Raw genomic sequence first — 20,530 nt, 5'->3', positions numbered from 1 at the left:
GGTGCCAGGTAGCTGGCATATGAAACAAAACTAAAAATCACAAAGGCTGGGGAATGTATTGATCTCTCTGTCCGTTTTTTTCATTTTTTATTTTTTTGTCCTGTGCTGATTCAATTTACATCAGTCCCAATCAAAAGGCAAAATGAACATATATTAACTGATCTTTTGTTTAAGAAGAAAAAAGTTATTATCCCGGGATGATTGTTACACCAGGAGGACAGCTGGTCTGGTGGCTCAGGTCCGGTCCTGTCACACCGGGAGGACAGCTGGTCCAGTGGTTCTGATCCGGTCCTGTTACACCAGGAGGACAGCCGGGTCAGGTCCGGTCCTGTTACACCAGGAGGACAGCCGGTCTGGTGGTTCAGGTCCGGTCCTGTTACACCAGGAGGACAGCTGGGTCAGGTCCGGTCCTGTTACACCAGGAGGACAGCCGATCTGGTGGTTCAGGTCCGGTCCTGTTACACCAGGAGGACAGCCGGTCTGGTGGTTCAGGTCTGGTCCTGTTACACCAGGAGGACAGCCGGGTCAGGTCCGGTCCTGTTACACCAGGAGGACAGCCGGTCTGGTGGTTCAGGTCCGGCCCTGTTACACCAGGAGGACAGCCGGGTCAGGTCCGGTCCTGTTACACCAGGAGGACAGCCGGTCTGGTGGTTCAGGTCCGGCCCTGTTACACCAGGAGGACAGCCGGGTCAGGTCCGGTCCTGTTACACCAGGAGGACAGCCGGTCTGGTGGTTCAGGTCCGGTCCTGTTACACCAGGAGGACAGCCGGGTCAGGTCCGGTCCTGTTACACCAAGAGGACAGCTGGTCCGGTGGCTCAGGTCCGGTTCTCTTATTAGGAAGTTCCTAGTTTTAGAGCCCAGCTCTGCCTCTGTTTCACTGTGCCTCCTTATTTTTGCTCCTCCTGGACAACTGTCAGGGATCAAGCGTTTTTTCGGGAGTGCGGAATCTTCTGTCGGGTCTTGTGGTGCAGCAGAGCTCGCCGCTGTCCACTCTGGGCCGGTTGGGGACTGCGACTGGGTCCTGTGTGTGTCTGCGGGGACAGAGCACGCTGCAGTCATGGGGGGGGCGAAGCAAGGCATGCTGGGAAGGTGAGCGAATCCTAGCCGTACAGGAAGAGGAAGTGAGGTCAGCTGCTGTTGTTTTAGCCTTCCACCTGGACCAATCCCCCATTTCGCCTTCCGTTTCCATTTGCTACCTGCGCGTAGATCACATTGAATTTGTCCTGTCTGCTGACGTTGGACTTCCTGGACGCCTTCACAGTGGCGTACTGCAACTCCTCCTCCTCGCCCTGAAGGAAAAAAAAAAACACCCTTGGCATCATCTCTTCTCAGCTCAGTGCAAATCACAACTTACGATGGCAAATAGCAAATTTAAACATTACGGGTTCTGTTGTGGGGCTATGTAATTTTCTAGAGTACCACAGGGGTCTGTACTGGGACCACTGCTCTTAATTATATCAGTGATGTAGTTAGTGGAGTACCACAGGGGTCTGTACTGGGACCACTGCTCTTAATTATATCAGTGATGTAGTTAGTGGAGTACCACAGGGGTCTGTACTGGGACCACTGCTCTTAATTATATCAGTGATGTAGTTAGTGGAGTACCACAGGGGTCTGTACTGGGACCACTGCTCTTAATTATATCAGTGATGTAGTTAGTGGAGTACCACAGGGGTCTGTACTGGGACCACTGCTCTTAATTATATCAGTGATGTAGTTAGTGGAGTACCACAGGGGTCTGTACTGGGACCACTGCTCTTAATTATATCAGTGATGTAGTCAGTGGAGTACCACAGGGGTCTGTACTGGGACCACTGCTCTTAATTATATCAGTGATGTAGTCAGTGGAGTACCACAGGGGTCTGTACTGGGACCACTGCTCTTAATTATATCAGTGATGTAGTCAGTGGAGTACCACAGGGGTCTGTACTGGGACCACTGCTCTTAATTATATCAGTGATGTAGTCAGTGGAGTACCACAGGGGTCTGTACTGGGACCACTGCTCTTAATTATATCAGTGATGTAGTCAGTGGAGTACCACAGGGGTCTGTACTGGGACCACTGCTCTTAATTATATCAGTGATGTAGTCAGTGGAGTACCACAGGGGTCTGTACTGGGACCACTGCTCTTAATTATATCAGTGATGTAGTTAGTGGAGTACCACAGGGGTCTGTACTGGGACCACTGCTCTTCTTCATTCTATCAGTGATGTAGTTAGTGGCGTACCACAGGGGTCTGTACTGGGACCACTGCTCTTAATTATATCAGTGATGTAGTCAGTGGAGTACCACAGGGGTCTGTACTGGGACCACTGCTCTTCTAAATTATATATGTGATGTAGTTAGTGGAGTACCACAGGGGTCTGTACTGGGACCACTGCTCTTCTAAATTATATATGTGATTGGCTCGTATCAGCTTGATTGCCTTAATTTGAAAATGTCAAAGAACGTTGTTTTTGCATTTACACAGTTGTAAGCCGCAGGTCACCGCGGAGCGTTCCTGACAGTTAACTCACTTAAAGCGATGGACTGTTCATGACTTCAGCCGCCTTAAAACGTCAGTACTCAACAGAGACCAGACCAGTCCTGCTGAGATCATGATACCAGCCTCCGTGGGACACAAGAGTTTTCGACCTGAGCATCGAGGATACGGAACGCTTATAAGTCAACCCCCGACACTTCTTCAGAATGAAAACCAGAGGCCACAAGAGGATACCACGATGACATTGGCGGTATTTGAGTAGGTTTGAGCGAGTCAGTGTTCACTTTCATTTCTGTTCTGCCACACACAGCATGTTATGCCCTTGCGCAGGGTACTGATCTGGGCTGGATCTGGACTGGTCTGGGCACAACTGACACAGGGAGTCACAAGGTAGAGGCAGCAACCTGCATCTCCCAGCTGGCAGCCCTAGTCCGTACCTGGAGGGGAGACTCCTGGGAAAACACTGACACTCTCTCTCTCTCTCTCTCTCTCTCTCTCTCTCTCTCTCACACACACAGTGAGACAGACAGACAGACATACTTACAGACTCTCTCTCACACACACACACATATAGATAAACTCACAGACAGATTCACACATACAAACTCTCACACACACAGACTCACACACACACAGACCAGTGCCAGTTTTCCCAGAAGCTAGCTAAGTCCCCAGCATGTCAGAGGACTGCAGGAGGAAACCCATGCAAACACGCAAACTCCACACAGACAACACCTCAGGTGTGGAATTGAACCCAGGCCTCACGTTAGCAATTAGCATGGATTGCCTCATAAAAAACCCCCATTGAGCTGACTGTTGCATTTAAAAGCTGAAACTTCCTGAAAGTCAGCAAGTCAGCAACGGTTGCACAGATAAGTCTTCTGGGAACAAAAGGGCACTGCCAGCACAGCACAGCTTACCAACACAAGCTGATTTATTGCCTAGTTTGCAGGAGATTAGACTCTGTACCGTGGGCAGCAAATGTAACCTGATCTGATAGCCAGAACTCATCAACTCAGCGAGACTGGGTCTAGTCAGTGCAGAGATAGGGACACTGTGTGTGAGAGTAGGGGTGTGGACCCCAGTGTCCAGACTGCTGGTCAGTACAGATCAGGACACTGTGTGTGAGAGTAGGGGTGTGGACCCCAGTGTCCCGACTGCTGGTCAGTACAGATCAGGACACTGTGTGTGAGAGTAGGGGTGTGGACCCCAGTGTCCCGACTGCTGGTCAGTACAGATCAGGACACTGTGTGTGAGAGTAGGGGTGTGGACCCCAGTGTCCCGACTGCTGGTCAGTACAGATCAGGACAGTGTGTGTGAGAGTAGGGGTGTGGACCCCAGTGTCCCGACTGCTGGTCAGTACAGATCAGGACAGTGTGTGTGAGAGTAGGGGTGTGACCCCAGTGTCCCGACTGCTGGTCAGTACAGATCAGGACACTGTGTGTGAGAGTAGGGGTGTGGACCCCAGTGTCCCGACTGCTGGTCAGTACAGATCAGGACACTGTGTGTGAGAGTAGGGGTGTGACCCCAGTGTCCAGACTGCTGGTCAGTACAGATCAGGACACTGTGTGTGAGAGTAGGGGTGTGACCCCAGTGTCCCGACTGCGTGAAGTAGTGTATTATAATGTAGTGCTATACAATCCTGTAATATCATAAGTATTATGATGAAGTATAAGTAAACCAGCTGCAGGAATCCTGGCGGTCACAAGGCCTGGAGGTTTGAACAGGTCCAATGTTCAAACCAGAGGGTGAAATGTCTTACGTCTCTGGGCGTTTCTGCGGCCTCGTCTACAGCAGGTTCCTTGTTCCTCCTCCTCCTCAGACCTGCTGGAACAAGATTGTTTGCTTTGACTCAAGAAGCAGTAATTCGTCTGGCAGGTTAAGACAGGCTGGTCAGGGTTAGGTACCGACCAAAACAATCATTTTCCCAGGCCTGTGAGCCTTTTCTAAACTCCTCATCCAGTACAGGGTCCTGGGAGACAAACTCACACACACAGAGACTCTCACACACACACACACAGAGACTCACGCACACACAGAGACTCACACACACACAGAGACTCACACACACACAGACACAGAGACTCACAGACACAGAGACTCTCACACACAGAGACTCACACACACAGAGACTCACACACACACACACACACAGAGACTCATGCACACACAGAGACTCTCACACACGCAGGAACATGCAGTCACACACTCAGACACACAAACACAGTCACACACACGCACACACGCAGTCAAACACACACACACACACAGAGACTCTTACACACACACACGCAGGCACATGCAGTCACACACTCAGACACACAAACACAGTCACACACACGCACACACAGAGACAGAGACTCACACACACACACAGACACTCACACACACACAGACACATGCAGTCACACACTCAGACACACAAACACAGTCACACACACGCACACACGCAGTCAAACACACACACACACAGAGACTCACACACACACACACGCAGGCACATGCAGTCACACACTCAGACACACAAACACAGTCACACACACGCACACACGCAGTCAAACACACACACACACAGAGACTCACTCACACACACACACACAGAGACTCACGCACACACACACTCACACACACACACACACACACACACACACACACAGAGACTCTCTCTCACACACACACACACAGACACTCACACACACGCAGGCACATGCAGTCACACACTCAGACACACAAACACAGTCACACACACGCACACACGCAGTCAAACACACACACACACACACACACAGAGACTCACACACACACACACACACACACACGGAGACTCACGCACACGCACACACACACACACACACAGACACAGAGACTCTCTCTCACACACACACACACACACACACACACAGACACTCACACACACGCAGGCACATGCAGTCACACACTCAGACACACAGTCACACACATGCACACGCAGTCAAACACACACACACACACACGGAGACTCACGCACACACACACTCACACACACACACACACAGACACAGAGACTCTCTCTCACACACACACACACAGACACTCACACACACGCAGACACATGCAGTCACACACTCAGACACACAAACACAGTCACACACACGCACACACGCAGTCAAACACACACACACAGACACGTGCACTGGGACAATATGTGGGTTTTTGGGAGTTCCATAGAATTCCTCGTCAGACATCTCTGAAGGAGAGAGAGTGGAGCAGTTGGCCTTAAGGGTTTTAGGAGCGAGCGAGCGCGTGGCACGAGTGTTTCAGCTCAATCAAGAGGTTTTGCAACGCTCAGCTAAGTCAGCTGCAGGAGCTGTTAACCCCGCAGAGACTCGGGTGGAACTGCTGGTGTGCCCCCTAGTGGAGACAGAAACTCAGGCAGCAGACCCAGGGCCCAGCAATGCTCACGTTTAGAACTACAGAAGAAAAAAGCTTCACCTTGTGCTCAAGGGTGTGTAAAGGGGTTTGACTCAGGTCTGTCCAAAGCCTTTGCCCCCCCAGCTGAGTGAATGTAAACACAATGAAGAAAGAAATAAAGAAAGCTCACCCAGCTGTGTCTGGAGAGAAGCCAGGGTATCAGCTTGTTCCCCCCTCCCACCCCTCTCTGTGTACAGTAGAGCCCCCTGTCCTGACTGGAGGAGCTCACCCAGCTGTGTCTGGAGAGAAGCCAGGGTATCGGCTTGTTCCCCCCTCCCACCCCTCTCTGTGTACAGTAGAGCCTCCTGTCCTGACTGGAGGAGCTCACCCAGCTGTGTCTGGAGAGAAGCCAGGGTCTCGGCTTGTTCCCCCCTCCCGCCCCTCTCTGTGTACAGTAGAGCCTCCTGTCCTGACTGGAGGAGCTCACCCAGCTGTGTCTGGAGAGAAGCCAGGGTCTCGGCTTGTTCCCCCCTCCCGCCCCTCTCTGTGTACAGTAGAGCCTCCTGTCCTGACTGGAGGAGCTCACCCAGCTGTGTCTGGAGAGAAGCCAGGGTATCGGCTTGTTCCCCCCTCCTGCCCCTCTCTGTGTACAATAGAGCCTCCTGTCCTGACTGGAGGAGCTCACCCAGCTGTGTCTGGAGAGAAGCCAGGGTCTCGGCTTGTTCCCCCCTCCCACCCCTCTCTGTGTACAGTAGAGCCCCCTGTCCTGACTGGAGGAGCTCACCCAGCTGTGTCTGGAGAGAAGACAGGGTATCGGCTTGTTCCCCCCTCCCACCCCTCTCTGTGTACAGTAGAGCCTCCTGTCCTGACTGGAGGAGCTCACCCAGCTGTGTCTGGAGAGAAGCCAGGGTATCGGCTTGTTCCCCTCTCCCACCCCTCTCTGTGTACAGTAGAGCCTCCTGTCCTGACTGGAGGAGCTCACCCAGCTGTGTCTGGAGAGAAGCCAGGGTATCGGCTTGTTCCCCTCTCCCACCCCTCTCTGTGTACAGTAGAGCCTCCTGTCCTGACTGGAGGAGCTCACCCAGCTGTGTCTGGAGAGAAGCCAGGGTCTCGGCTTGTTCCCCCCTCCCGCCCCTCTCTGTGTACAGTAGAGCCTCCTGTCCTGACTGGAGGAGCTCACCCAGCTGTGTCTGGAGAGAAGCCAGGGTATCAGCTTGTTCCCCCCTCCCACCCCTCTCTGTGTACAGTAGAGCCTCCTGTCCTGACTGGAGGAGCTCACCCAGCTGTGTCTGGAGAGAAGCCAGGGTATTGGCTTGTTCCCCCCTCCCACCCCCCTCTGTGTACAGTAGAGCCTCCTGTCCTGACTGGAGGAGCTCACCCAGCTGTGTCTGGAGAGAAGCCAGGGTATTGGCTTGTTCCCCCCTCCCACCCCTCTCTGTGTACAGTAGAGCCTCCTGTCCTGACTTGGAGCTGGTTTTCGTGGCAACAGGCCACAGTTTCATGTGGCCCAGCTCCTGCCCTGCGATTGTGCCCGCTTGATTTCCGATCGCCCTTTACTTTCACTGTGCAACGAGTCGCCCCTCTTCAGCCCTTATCGCTTCCCCACAAGTGACAAGGACGTGAACTCCCCTCCCGGGGCACATCCAGTCCAGACAAGCGTGCCGAATCACGTGCCCCACCTGTCGGGACGACGCCCAACACCAAGGTGGATGACGGAAAACCTGATCGCTTCAGAGCTGGCCGCTCACAGGATACCGCAGACGGACAGGAAACAAGCATCTGCATGGCGATGCTGATCTCGATTCTGGTCCAGCTGCTCAGGGGGAGGTGTGGCGGAGCTTTGAGCGCAGAAACAAAAGCCCTCCACCGGGACCAAAGGAAATGACCGATATCTAAAGTCCGTCTTATACAGGAGTACAGAATGCCAAGAATTTAACACCGGGACACTGAGGGAAGCGTGCGTCAGCGACCCAGCCACTGGAAGTGCTTGATCCCTCAGCAGTGATCTGGCAAGGGCCTACAGAGAAACCCCACACCCAACCAGGAGGGCAGAGAAGCCGAGGCCCCCACATGAAATTCCGGAAACGCGCCCCACACATTGCTAGTGGAGAGACGGGACAGATAGAGGAGTTTGTGGCTTGAATACAGAGCCGAGAAGGAATCAGACTTTGAGTCGAGGGTAAAAAACAACATGTACTCTCACACACTGACACACTGACACAAACAATCACACCCAGTCGCACTCACACTTACACACAGTCACACTCACACACTGAGACACAGAAATTCACTATCCCAGCAAGCAACAGGCACAAAACAGGACACACCCTGGATAGGACACCAGTCCATCACAGGACACACACAGACACACACACCCTGGACAGGACACCAGTCCATCACAGGACACACACACACTCACACACCCTGGACAGGACACCAGTCCATCACAGGACACACACAGACACACACACCCTGGACAGGACACCAGTCCATCACAGGACACACACACACACTCACTGTCACATCAAAGCCAAATTTCCCAGAGGCCAGTTAACCTCCCAGTATGTCTTTGGCCCCAGAGGAAACTAGATCATCATAGAAGAGCTCACTTTTCCTCATACTGGTAGAGAAAACTAGTTCGCAATTAGTCTTCCAGGGAGAGGGGACTGTAGCTCCCCTCCTTAGAAAACTGAGAAACCAATTTCTATTACATGTCAGGTTTTGGAAACAATTAGAGGTACACTAGATTGAAATAATGTCTGAAAAAACAGCACGGATTTAGAAAAGAGTAAACCAGCAACATCATTAATGGAAACACACAGTGCATAAGATATTGTGTACTTGAAGTGTCCAAAAACCTTTGATACAGTTACTCAAACCTTTGATTCTCAGATGGTTGGCGATAGTCATGCAAGAAAACATAAGCATCTGGATTGATTTTTGAAATTCAATATGAAGAGATTGAGATTTAGTTCTTTAAGATAAAGGTTGAATGTTCAAATAGCAGAACTGTAACTAGTGGAGTACCTCAGGGGTCTGTACTGGGACCACTGCTCTTCTTAATTATATCAGTGATGTAGTTAGTGGCGTACCACAGGGGTCTGTACTGGGACCACTGCTCTTCTTAATTATATCAGTGATGTAGTTTGTGGCGTACCACAGGGGTCTGTACTGGGACCACTGCTCTTAATTATATCAGTGATGTAGTCAGTGGAGTACCACAGGGGTCTGTACTGGGACCACTGCTCTTCTTCATTCTATCAGTGATGTAGTTAGTGGCGTACCACAGGGGTCTGTACTGGGACCACTGCTCTTCTTAATTATATCAGTGATGTAGTTAGTGGCGTACCACAGGGGTCTGTACTGGGACCACTGCTCTTCTTCATTCTATCAGTGATGTAGTTAGTGGCGTACCACAGGGGTCTGTACTGGGACCACTGCTCTTCTTCATTCTATCAGTGATGTAGTTAGTGGCGTACCACAGGGGTCTGTACTGGGACCACTGCTCGTCTTAATTATATCAGTGATGTAAATAGTGAGATCAGGAGAATAAGCAAAAACACTGCAGAAGCAGCAAAGGCCATTCAGAAACAAGATTCCTGACTGGGAGGCGATGTTTAAGGTAGACATGGGAAGAACAGAACTGGGAAGAACAGAAGGCGTTTCTTTCCCCTGAGGAGGATAAACCTTTCTCGTCTTCTTAAGAACTAGGATGCAGTCAGGCGGACAGGCTGCCTTAGGAAGCACTGCACAGCCTGAACCTACCTCTGTGTCTCAGAGCACACCCCACAAGCGCCGAAGAGACGATCACGAGCAGAACAAGCACGATCCACTGCAGCAGGACTGGCAGCGCGGGCAGGCCTGCGGGCGAAATCAACCAAGCAGCAACTTTATACAAATCGCAAGGAGAGCCAGTAGAGCACAGAGACACACAGTCTCACACACACACAGAGACACATAGAGACATTGAGAGACAGACACACAGAGACACACAGACACAGAGACACACACAGACATACACGCAGTCTCACACACCATACAGGTGAATGACTGTGTCTCACAGCTCCCTGACACTACCAGAGAGCTTGTGTAAAGCTTGAGTAAAGCTTGAGTAAGGGGCAAGACAAGTCAATTTCTGATGCTGTGTCTAGAACAAAGGGATTTAAACTGAGCACTGATCTTATTTACCTAAAAGGAAAACGTAATTTTCGGTGATGGTTTTAAATTCCTTTCATCATGTTCACATAATAATAATTAAAATAATAATAATACTCCTTACACTTCTATAGCTCTTTCCTGGACACTCCTCTCAAAGCGCTTTACAGGTCATGGGGATCCCACTACCGCCACCAGTGTGCGGCTCTTTACAGGTCCTGGGGATCCCACTATTACCACCAGTGTGCAGCCCCACCTGGGTGATGCTCCAGTCCTCTCCCCACACACCAGCTCTCAGTGGGGAGGAGAGCAGAGTGATGAAGCCAGTTCAGAGAGGGGGGTTATTAGGAGGCCATGATGGGTAAAGACCGGGGGAGTAATTTGACCAGGACACCGGGGTAACACCCCTACTCTTCTCCAGAGACACCCTGGGATTGTTAATGAGCACAGAGAGTCAGGACCTTGGTTTGACGTCTCATCCGCAGGACGGCGCCTGTTTACAGTCCAGTGTCCCCGTCACTGTACTGGGGCATCAGGACCCACACAGACCGCAGGGTGAGAGCGCCCCCTGCTGGGCTCCAGTGGGGCTGGGTTTTCTGCGTTTATCCTGCGTGTATTTAATCGCAGGGCTCCGGACAATAAAAGCTTCACTCACCTCCCCTGGTCTCTCTGTCGGGCACCGGCGTGGTTGTGTCACCAGTACAATTCTCCTCTGGAAAAAAAACAAAACGATTGTTCCTGGTGAGAAAAGACCGGCCGAGGCAGACAGGAAGTTATAAAAGCAAGCCGTAGTCCTCTCCTCACGAAGAGGAGAGAGCTTCAGTCTCGGGAATAATCCGGGATTCCGGGAGAAATGAATACGCGAACATCCGGCCTGCGATTTGAATATTTCCACACGCGTTTTCTGCGATTTGAGAAACACGATTGAACGCGCCGACAGTAAGCGCAGGTTAAACGAGACAGACGACAGAAACGAAAACAACAAAAAAAAAAACACCTTTTTCCGCACGCTTTAATTTCATTTCAGACGTCTCCGACCGGTGTAAAAAAAAAACCAAGAACCGGGTCTCTAATTTAGAAATGAATCCCGGTGTGTGATATACTGCAGTCCCGGGCGACGACGTGTCCTGATGCTGTACAAGTCCGTAAATTTCAGGAGGGGACGGGTCCCCCGCTGGGGACTCGAACCCGGGCTTCCGGCGCGCGGGAATCCGAGGGGCTCCGTTATAAACGGGGGTACCGGGGACACCTGGTCACACGGCTCGGGGTCAAAGTGTTCAGGGCAACGAAGGGAATTCAAGCTTCTGTGCGACACAACACACGTCCCCCAAAACCACACACACCTCTCGTCCGTCCCGGGACAGAACTGACGGCCCGTTTCACCTGAAGGAGACGGGCGCAGAGTACAGCAGCCCAGCTCACCCGCGCTGTTAAAACGACACGCGTGGGAGTCGATCTGCCGTGTACGACACACACCCCGCGGGGAGTTATTCATCAGCGCAAGAGCTCTGTTTAAAAACCCCGCACCTCCAACACTCCCAGCGGGAACCCGAGGCTGTCTGAACATCAAGAGCACGAATTTGAAAACGGTGTCTGTTTTATCATTTATTATTATTATTGTTGTTATTTATTATTATCATCAATAATACCTTTTTATTACTCGCGCATTTATTCCCTATCCTAAAAGGCTCTGTACTATTCGATGCTGTTGTCTTCAGAAGTCCAGAACGCCAAGCTGGGGTACACGGTTATTCATCGGTCTTCATCTCATTCATCAGACAGCGTCCCGCGAGGAACCGGGGGGCACTGTGGGGGTGACCCATCTCCCCCCCCCCCAGCGCTGTCAGACTGGGACCACGGCCTTTGCGTCTTGTGAAAAGAAAGTGCCAGATCGCTTCAGGACGGCTGCGGTTTTCACACCGGCCAGTCGACGCTCCGCTCTCGCAGAAGACCATGCGGTTCGTCACCCCCCCCCCCCCCGTGTCCAGAACCGAGTGTACCAGAGAGCAGCGCGTCTATTTTCCATTTGCGCGCATGTTTTTTTGTTTATGTCCTGTTCAAAGCGGGTTTCTGCACCGCGGTCGCCTTCTTAAAAAAAAAATTCGACCGCGGATCCCGCTTCCTGTGGAACAACAACATCATCGACTTGTAAAGCAACAGCGGTTCTCTAGAGGCACCTGCCTCTGGACGAGTAGCCATGAAACACACGCGAGTGCTGCTTTCGAAAGGCGCTATATGCAACAGTTTATTATTTATAATCATAATAATAATAATGCCAAGACCGGGGTAAAGTTAGCTTGAAGTTCGAAAACGACGTCGGCTCGCCTGTAGCGCTTTCACGAAACCTCCTCGGGCTACGAGAACACCTGCTGTGTTTACAACGTCCATTGTGAATGTTTTAACAGCCCCCACTGTGTGGTTTTTGTGCCATTCTGTTTGCCCACGCTCGGATATTCTTGTGTCCAGATCCTCGCAAGGGAAACACAGAAAGCCAGATGCGTTTTAAAGACCTCGACTTGTGAAAATGTTCACAACCCCTCCAGAAACGTATCAGTGAGCTAATTATTCTTTCCGGACACTCGGGGTTTTGATTGATGCGCAATTACTCATGATCTGGGACACTGGGGGACCGCTGTGTACATACAGTACTTTCACAATGCAAGAAATACCACTCAATAGAGTTTCACGCGAAAAACCCGTATATGACCATAGGAAGAACAGAGCAGCGCAGTCTCCATCACCCAGCCTGTGAGCAGGAATACTACAGCTGTGTGTGACCTCTGAAACCCTTTCCTGATGTCCTGTTTTCACTCAGGTGGGGCTCAGCTATACTCACACCACTGCTGACAGCAGGGAGATTCACGTGTTCTCATTAAAAACAGCTCCCATGATGTGCAAACTGCTTGTTTACACACAGAGAGGACTGACACAGCTCTGCGTTGTCAATCTTTTTCCCCACTCTGCACTGGGACAGGGGGATGCTGCTCACAAGCCAGTAGCATTTAAACCACAGCACCCACAGTGCTGCAAGCGAGTGTTTCACACACTAGGCAGCTCCTCTGACCTTTCCCAGCCTTGCTTTGGCTTGTGAAACCTTTCTTGAATTTTGTATGATTAAAAAAATGAGTCTCGATTTCTCACTAGGTTTGGCCAAACACGGATATCACGAATTGTGCGAGCAGTTCAAAATCAAGTCAAGTGTTCTCAGTGCTTAAAAACCCAGCCCCTCGTGATCATTTTGCTCAGGACAATAGCCACTTAAAGTGAAATGGATTATTAAATTGTCACTTACTTTATTATCAATAATAAATAATAATTGTCATCAATAAAACAATAGAAACCCTTCCTGGATGGGAAGAGCTCCGATATTGTGCTCTCATCTTTATGCGTTTGTGAAATATCCGCTGTATGTCTGTGGAGAAAACGTACATTTTTGCCAATGGGGTCACAAATCTTTCATTTTCTTTGATTTACAGTTAAAGGTTTGCTCTCGCTGGACAGGGTCAGTTAAAAAAGTTGCCAATGAGGGATTTAAAGTTAAATTAGAGAACAGTCTTCATTCTAAAGTAAAAAGGGACTAACTTCCACGATTATGGGAAGACTAAGATGGAATGAGGAATGTTTATGCATTTTAGATAATAATATAATAATAAACTATTTTATATAGCGCATTAAAGGTGGCTTATCAAAGCGCTTTACAGGATGACAATAACAATAAATAAGAAGACTACACAAGATAAAACACAATTAAACACAATTACAATACACAGACCAGAGTGTGGATGGTGGTACTAAGAAGAGCAGAGGGGTGAAGAATGGAACAGTTCAGTAAAGGCTTTTCTGAAGAAGAGGGTTTGGAGTCTGGATCTGAAGGAGTTTAGAGACGGTGACTCTCTGATATCCTTGGGCAGAGAGTTCCAGAGCTTGGGGGCATAGCAGGAGAAGGCCCTGTCACCCCAAGAGTGTATGTAACTCAGTTAAAGTTGAACAATTAAAACAAAAAAAATAAACCATCTTATTTACCGAAACTGTATATACAGAAATGTTTTTCCACACGATGGAAATTTGGTCTTTCACTGGTAGAAAGGTGAATTTCAATATTACCTAACTGATCAAAATACAAATATTGTAAATGGTATTGCTTCCCTGTGTTTTTGCTTCTTTGATTATAAGAGAGAGCAGAGCGAAGGTTGCGAGGTGGAGAGCAGGGCGATAATAGTTCAGACAGGTACTGAGGTGCCAAGCCATGCAGAGTCTTACAGGTGAGCAGGAGGATTTTAAAGTCCACGCGGAATTTGACCGGAAGCCAGTGCAGGGACACCAGGACAGGAGTGATGTGGTCTCCTGCACTAGAGCTGGTCAGGACTATAACAAAATTGAACCGCACAACTGGAATGCGACTACAGCGAAATCCATTTTCGTCGCCCAAAAGCACGATTCTAGCGGGGGTCTAGCCAACTAAGTGACAGAAATGCGCGCGACTGAAACGTGCCTAAATCAGAAATCGCCACTGGACTGAACGCAAAGGAACGACATCCTCAAGGAAGGCCGAGGGAGCGGAGCTCTCACCCACCTCGGACCCGCAGCCGGGTGACGTTGCCGAACCGCGGTCTCCCCCCCTGCTCGGCCGAGCAGACGTACAGGCCCGCGTCGCGCCGGGTGAGGTTGTGGAGCCGCAGGTGGACGGAGCGCGCCGCGGGGGAGCGCAGCGCGGACACGCGGGGGCCGGAGCGGTAGTAGTCCACGGCCGGGTCCGAGAGGCTGCTGACCAGCAGGGGCTCGGGCGCCCGGTCCGCCGGCAGCCGGTACCAGGTGACGCGGTGGGAGGGGACGTCACACCGCAGCGTCACGGCGGAGCCCGGGGGCGCGCACGTCTCCTCCAGCGCCGCGGGTCCCGAGGCTGGGACAGGAGAGGGAGGCGGGTCAGGTGTCACACTCACACATCCTGGACAGGACACCAGTCCATCACAGGAGACACACACACTCACTCACACACCCTGGACCGGACACCAGTCCATCACAGGACACACACACACACACCCTGGACAGGACACCAGTCCATCACAGGACACACACACACACCCTGGACAGGACACCAGTCCATCACAGGACACACACACACACCCTGGGACAGGACACCAGTCCATCACAGGACACACACACAGGACACACACACACACACCCTGGAGAGGACACCAGCCCCCCACAGGACACACACACACACACACACACACACACACACACACCCTGGACAGGACACCAGTCCATCACAGGACACTCACACACCCTGGACAGGACACCAGTCCATCACAGGACACACACACAGACACTCACACAGCCTGGACAGGACACCAGTCCATCACAGGACACACACACACACACCCTGGACAGGACACCAGTCCATCACAGGAGACACACACACACACTCACACACCCTGGACAGGACACCAGTCCATCACAGGACACACACACACACCCTGGGACAGGACACCAGTCCATCACAGGACACACAGACACACAGACACACACACACTCACACACCCTGGACAGGACACCAGTCCATCACAGGACACACACACACACCCTGGGACAGGACACCAGTCCATCACAGGACACACACACACACCCTGGGACAGGACACCAGTCCATCACAGGACACACACACAGGACACACACACAAACACCCTGGACAGGACACCAGTCCATCACAGGACACACAGACACACACACCCACACACACACACCTTGGACAGGACACCAGTCCATCACAGGACACACACACAGGACACTCACACACACACCCTGGACAGGACACCAGTCCATCACAGGACACACACACACACTCACACACTCTGGATAGGACACCAGTCCATCACAGGACACACAAACACTCACACACTCTGGACAGGACACCAGTCCATCACAGGACACACACACACACACACACACACACACACACTGGACAGCACACCAGTCCATCGCAGGACAGACAGATACACTCACACTGAGACAGAAACACTCAATAACACAGACATACACACACTGACACACACAAATTCACTATCCCAGCAAGCAATGGGCACAGGACACACACACACACCCTGGACAGGATGCTAGTACATCACAAGACAGACAGATACAGACACACACACGTGCACACACCAGTGTCAATTTTCCCAGAAGCCAATTAATCCACCAGCATGTCTGAGGACTGTGGGAGAAGAACACGCAAACTCCACCCAGACAGCCCCACAGGAATCAAACCCAGAGCAGTGCTGAGCCTCACATACCTGCTGAAGGAAACGTGCTATTTCCCGAACAGCTCGGACAGAGGGACGAAGCACAGATCACGAGGACCGCCAGGGCGCCGCGCAGACGAGCTGCCATCTCCGCTGCGCCTCAGGACAGGACTGGACCGGCGCTCAGGGGCGGTGAGCTAACTCCAGCGGGAGAGAGGCGTCACAGGGCAGGAAGAGGAACAGACTGTGGTTTCAGTTGCTGAGCCCCCGGCCTCTGACCACACGCTGCCGGCCTGACACAGAGGGGGGCAGGGCGAGGAACAGGCCGCCCAGCCCTGCTGTTGAAGCCGAGACCCTGGCTTCTCTCCAGACACAGCTGGGTGAGCTCCTCCAGTCAGGACAGGAGGCTCTACTGTACACAGAGAGGGGTGGGAGGGGGGAACAAGCCGAGACCCTGGCTTCTCTCCAGACACAGCTGGGTGAGCTCCTCCAGTCAGGACAGGAGGCTCTACTGTACACAGAGAGGGGTGGGAGGGGGGAACAAGCCGAGGCCCTGGCTTCTCTCCACACACAGCTGGGTGAGCTCCTCCAGTCAGGACAGGAGGCGCTACTGTACACAGAGAGGGGTGGGAGGGGGGAACAAGCCGAGACCCTGGCTTCTCTCCAGACACAGCTGGGTGAGCTCCTCCAGTCAGGACAGGAGGCTCTACTGTACACAGAGAGGGGCAGGAGGGGGGAACAAGCTGCCCAGCCCTGTTGTTGAAGCCGATACCCTGACTCCTCTCCAGTCTGTGTGTGTCTGTGTACATTTGTGTGCGAGTGTGTGAAGTAAGTCTTCACGTGTCTGACTGTAGTAACAGATAGTGAGCACTAGAGGCCACCAATGTCCATAAGTTGTGTGTTTTAATATCCGTTACCTGCTCTGTGTAGGTCGACAAGCACCTGTCTCTTTTTCATCTGAGAGCTCTTTGGTTTCAGCCAAGGTGATGGGCGACAAAGGGATCTGACCTGCGTGCAACCTCCTATTGACCCCCCAGGGAAACAGAACCTGGCAAAAGACAGCAATACAGTTCCTGGAGACTGAGGCCAGCTGAAAAGCACAGCGTGTCGTAACAGACGCCTCATTGTTTGGTCTTACTTTAAATATTCTTTAGGGATGGCAATCATTTCGACCCCTATGTATCTGAGAAAAATACTATCACTCAAAAAACAACTTAAAAAACACACAACTATATACAGACACACACACACCTGGACTCCTGACACTGTGTATATACACACACACACACACACACACACACACACACACACCTGGAGTCCAGACACTGTATATATATATACACACACACACCTGGAGTCCAGACACTGTATATATATATACACACACACACACCTGGAGTCCAGACACTGTATATATATATACACACACACACACCTGGAGTCCAGACACTGTATATACACACACACCTGGAGTCCAGACACTGTATATATATATATACACACACACCTGGAGTCCAGACACTGTATATACACACACACCTGGAGTCCAGACACTGTATACACACACACACACCTGGAGTCCAGACACTGTATATATATATACACACACACACACCTGGAGTCCAGACACTGTATATACACACACACCTGGAGTCCAGACACTGTATATATATATACACACACACACCTGGAGTCCAGACACTGTATACACACACACACACCTGGAGTCCAGACACTGTATACACACACACACCTGGAGTCCAGACACTGTATATACACACACACACCTGGAGTCCAGACACTGTACACACACACACACACACACCTGGAGTCCAGACACTGTACACACACACACACACACCTGGAGTCCAGACACTGTATACACACACACACACCTGGAGTCCAGACACTGTATATACACACACACCTGGAGTCCAGACACTGTATATATATATACACACACACACACCTAGAGTCCAGACACTGTATAAATATATACACACACACATGGAGACCAGACACTGTATATATATACACACACACACACCTGGAGTCCAGACACTGTATACATACACACACACACAAACCTGGAGTCCAGACACTGTATATATACACACACACACAAACCTGGAGTCCAGACACTGTGTATATACACACACACACACACACACACACACACACACACACCTGGAGTCCAGACACTGTATATATATATATACACACACACACCTGGAGTCCAGACACTGTACACACACACACCTGGAGTCCAGACACTGTATATATATATACACACACACACCTGGAGTCCAGACACTGTATACACACACACACCTGGAGTCCAGACACTGTATATACACACACACCTGGAGTCCAGACACTGTACACACACACACACACACACACACACACACCTGGAGTCCAGACACTGTACACACACACACACTCACCTGGAGTCCAGACACTGTATACACACACACACACCTGGAGTCCAGACACTGTACACACACACACCTGGAGTCCAGACACTGTATATATATATACACACACACACCTGGAGTCCAGACACTGTATACACACACACACCTGGAGTCCAGACACTGTATACACATATACACACACACACCTGGAGTCCAGACACTGTACACACACACACACACACACACACACACACACACACACCTGGAGTCCAGACACTGTACACACACACACACCTGGAGTCCAGACACTGTATACACACACACACACCTGGAGTCCAGACACTGTATATACACACACACCTGGAGTCCAGACACTGTATATATATATACACACACACACCTAGAGTCCAGACACTGTATAAATATATACACACACACATGGAGTCCAGACACTGTATATATATACACACACACACACCTGGAGTCCAGACACTGTATATATACACACACACACAAACCTGGAGTCCAGACACTGTATATATATATACACACACCTGGAGTCCAGACACTGTATACATATATACACACACACACACACACACACACACACCTGGAGTCCAGACACTGTGTATACACACACACACACACACACACACACACACCAGGAGTCCAGACACTGTATATATATATACACACACACACACACCTGGAGTCCAGACACTGTACACACACACACCTGGAGTCCAGACACTGTATATATATATACACACACACACCTGGAGTCCAGACACTGTATATATATACACACACACACACACACACCTGGAGTCCAGACACTGTATATATATATACACACACACCTGGAGTCCAGACACTGTATGTATATATACACACACACACCTGGAGTCCAGACACTGTATATATATATACACACACACTTGGAGTCCAGACACTGTATGTATATATATCTACACACACACACCTGGAGTCCAGACACTGTATGTATATATATATACACACACACACCTGGAGTCCAGACACTGTGTGTATATATATACACACACACACACACCTGGAGTCCAGACACTGTATATATATATACACACACACCTGGAGTCCAGACACTGTATATATATATACACACACACACCTGGAGTCCAGACACTGTATATATACACACACACACCTGGAGTCCAGACACTGTATATATATACACACACACACCTGGAGTCCAGACACTGTGTGTGTACACACACACACAGTATATGCGCTAGCGGGCCGGTCCAGCAGGTTTCTGTGTGTTTGTTTTAGGCAGGAGCTGCGTGTTTCCACTTCCCCAGAACTTATTTTTAGCGCAGCTCGTGGCTCGCGGGGGGTGCGGCTGTCAGCGGGGGAGGGGGCCTTGTGGGTCTGGGTGCGGACAGGAGTGTCTGACCGGCCTCCTGTTACCGTCCGGGTGTCCGAGAGCTCGTCTGAGCCAGGCGCGCGGCTCGGAGCTTGTGGGAATCCGGGATACAGGGAGCGCGCAGGGATTTCTGGGATGCAGTCCAGTGGGGACTTGTTCAATCGCCCTGATCGCTGTTCAAACGCTCTGATCAGTGTTCAATCACCCTGATCGCTGTTAACTCACTCTGATCACTCACAGACGGACCCTGGACAGGACACCAGTCCATCACAGGACACACTCACACACCCTGGACAGGACACCAGTCCATCACAGGACACACACACAGGACACACACACAGCCTGGACAGGACACCAGTCCATCACAGGATACACACACACACACACACACACACACACACACTCACACACCCTGGACAGGACACCAGTTCATCACAGGA

The 20,530-nt window shown here is 50.9% G+C and overlaps 1 long non-coding RNA gene across 1 annotated transcript; it reads right to left on the bottom strand.

Annotated features, from left to right (window-relative positions):
- Positions 1–58: 58 nt before the first annotated feature.
- LOC148806032 (uncharacterized) lies at positions 59–11,909 on the bottom strand. The gene is made up of 5 exons (XR_016089845.1): positions 11,679–11,909; positions 10,685–10,741; positions 9,640–9,735; positions 4,247–4,308; positions 59–1,290 (listed from the first exon to the last, which is right to left on the bottom strand). It is a non-coding gene; the product is annotated as an uncharacterized LOC148806032 (long non-coding RNA).
- Positions 11,910–20,530: the final 8,621 nt, after the last annotated feature.

This window comes from Atractosteus spatula, unplaced genomic scaffold, assembly GCF_055471065.1.
Source record: "Atractosteus spatula isolate fAtrSpa1 unplaced genomic scaffold, fAtrSpa1.hap1 Scaffold_60, whole genome shotgun sequence".
NCBI classification, from domain to species: Eukaryota; Metazoa; Chordata; class Actinopteri; order Semionotiformes; family Lepisosteidae; genus Atractosteus; species Atractosteus spatula.
Note: the sequence above shows the minus strand (reverse complement) of the source record. Positions and strands in the feature narration are given on the sequence as shown.